The 2717-nt window shown below is 32.6% G+C and overlaps 1 long non-coding RNA gene across 1 annotated transcript; it reads right to left on the bottom strand.

The window, feature by feature from the left end:
* Window positions 1–1692: 1692 nt before the first annotated feature.
* Window positions 1693–2401, bottom strand: LOC129731278 (uncharacterized). Its single transcript, XR_008728990.1, has 2 exons — window positions 2142–2401; window positions 1693–2054 (listed from the first exon to the last, which is right to left on the bottom strand). It is a non-coding gene; the product is annotated as an uncharacterized LOC129731278 (long non-coding RNA).
* Between the last annotated feature and the right edge of the window lie 316 nt (window positions 2402–2717).

The raw sequence follows: 2717 nt of genomic DNA, 5'->3' as shown, positions 1-2717 counted from the left end.
CACAATTATTGGATCCCTTTTATTAGGATACAGTTGAACAAAAACCGAAATGGAAAATAAAAAACTTCTGGTTGTTCAGTTAAATTTGGAGAAATTATCCGACACACAGTTGCTTAGAAATGGCGAAGAGAGTTTTGTACAACAACAGCAGAATATTTCATTCAACACTTGTTAAACGACCTGTCGAATAAAATAGTTTTTAAACATCTGTTAAATCGTTGCTCGACAGTTGAAATGCCCTTGTTAAATGATTTTTTATTAACAATAATGTTCGCAAGAATTTGTTTCGCGCGAATCTGTAATACGACGATTGGTGCGTTTAAAGTTAATATGCTTCTAAACATTCTGATCTAATAAATGTTGAACAGGCATCGTATACCTACACGCTCATTATTTGTTACTCTAAAGTGAGTTAGATATGACCCATTTTTGAAAAAAGTGGAGGTACCCTAATTTGAGTACTTTTACGGTTACTCACTTCTGAGTAAGGACGTCATACGTCAAAAACTGATTAGAATCTACTCTGTTTATGCAAACCAAGATTTAACGAAAATGAGTACAAGTTACCCAGTTTGCCTAAATTTGGAAATTTGATGATTTCTGGTTATTGTAAATCTGACTCAATAAATAAAATAAATTCAGAACAATCAAAATCATAGATTTATTTTTCATCGAAACATTATAAAAGTTTTGAATCATCCACGTGTCTTCATATAATGCGGCAACCAACCGGTTCACAGTTGCCCGTGAACTGTGGCTCTTGTTTTTGTACAGTACGCACACCAGAAAATCCGTCATCATCCGTCACCAAACACTGCGAAGGATTCAAATTGTATCGATTGCATGTATTGGGCACTGTACATCGATACAAATGTTTCCGTTCATTATCACGAATAAAAGCCCGACTTAAAACGGCATCGCAGGACACACAACATGCGGTTGTTCATTTTGAAGAGATGTTTTTTATGTTTTCAAATCCTCTGCAATAATAATGTTGGGCTGAAATTGTTATGGAATATTGTTACATGTTGTTTGTAATGTAATTGATTAGGAAATTATTGATTTGATGAAAGATCAAATACTTACTGCTAGCAAACGAATAAAAAGCGACACCAATTGTTTTTCGGAAACAGATAATATCGCTGTTAAAAACTGTAATAATAATATCGCTGTTTGACATATACATATACTCAGGGGTGAGTAAACATCATGGATAATAACTCAAAACTGAGTAAACATGGTAATTATGAAAATTTGGGTAAATGTTACTCAATTATCCAGTACCCGATAACTCACTTTTTGACATTTTGCATAAGAATACCAAACTGAGTAGATCCTAATCAAATTAGAGTTAAAATAAAGCAGCGTGATGATAATCTCACAATCCAAAATGGTCCAGCAATCAAATTTAGGGGAAAATCTGGGTCTAGAGCTCTACACGCTCATTATTTGTTACTCTAAAGTGAGTTAGATATAACCCTTTTTTGAAAAAAGTGGAGGTACCCTAATTTGAGTACTTTTACGGTTACTCACTTCTGAGTAAGGGCGTCATACGTCAAAAACTGATTAGAATCTACTCTGTTTATGCAAACCAGGAATTAACGAAAATGAGTACAAGTTACCCAGTTTGCCTAAATTTGGAAATTTGATGATTTCTGGTTTTTGTAAATCTGACTCAATAAATAAAATTAATTCAGAACAATCAAAATCATAGATTTATTTTTCATCGAAACATTATGAAAGTTTTAAATCATTCACGTGTCTTTATATAATGCGGCAACCAACCGGTTCACAGTTGCCCGTGAACTGTGGCTCATGTTTTTGTACAGTACGCACACCAGAAAATCCGTCATCATCCGTCACCAAACACTGCGAAGGATTTAAATTGTATCGATTGCATGTATTGGGCACTGTACATCGATACAAATGTTTCCGTTCATTATCACGAATAAAAGCCCGACTTAATACGGCATCGCAGGACACACAACATGCGGTTGTTCATTTTGAAGAGATTTTTTTTGTGTTTTCAAATCGTCTGCAATAATGATGTTGGGCTGAAATTTTAATGGAATATTGTTACATGTTGTTTGTCATGTAATTGATTAGGAAATTATTGATTTGATGAAAGATCAAATACTTACTGCTAGCAAACGAATAAAAAGCGACAACAATTGTTCTTCGGAAACAGATAATATCGCTGTTGAAAACTTTTGACATATACATATACTCAGGGGTGAGTAAACATCATGGATAATAACTCAAAACTGAGTAAACATGGTAATTATGAAAATTTGGGTAAATGTTACTCAATTATCCAGTACCCGAAAACTCACTTTTTGACATTTTGCATAAGAATACCAAACTGAGTAGATACTAATCAAATTAGAGTTAAAATAAAGCAGCGTGTATAGCAATATTTTAGAGAAAAAAAATTATCAAAAATTAGGGTGACCAAAATTTTCGATGCAATCAAGTATCTAACTTTTTTATTTTTGTAGAAAGAAGAAAAACTTGTTCTACAATGTTATAGCTACATTAATTTTAAGTATCTTTGTAAAAAAAGTTTTTCTCTATCTTTGAAAACTACCGATTTATATTAAAAACAAAAACACATTTTGCACTTTAGCTTTTTTTATTTCAAATTTCACCTTAAAACTGTCTTTTAGAGCTTCTTAAGGGAAACAATTTGCAATGCCGATATCGTAAATATCTCAATT

This window comes from Wyeomyia smithii, chromosome 3 (assembly GCF_029784165.1).
Source record: "Wyeomyia smithii strain HCP4-BCI-WySm-NY-G18 chromosome 3, ASM2978416v1, whole genome shotgun sequence".
Taxonomy (NCBI): domain Eukaryota; kingdom Metazoa; phylum Arthropoda; class Insecta; order Diptera; family Culicidae; genus Wyeomyia; species Wyeomyia smithii.
This window is presented reverse-complemented; position numbering and strand designations above follow the sequence as displayed.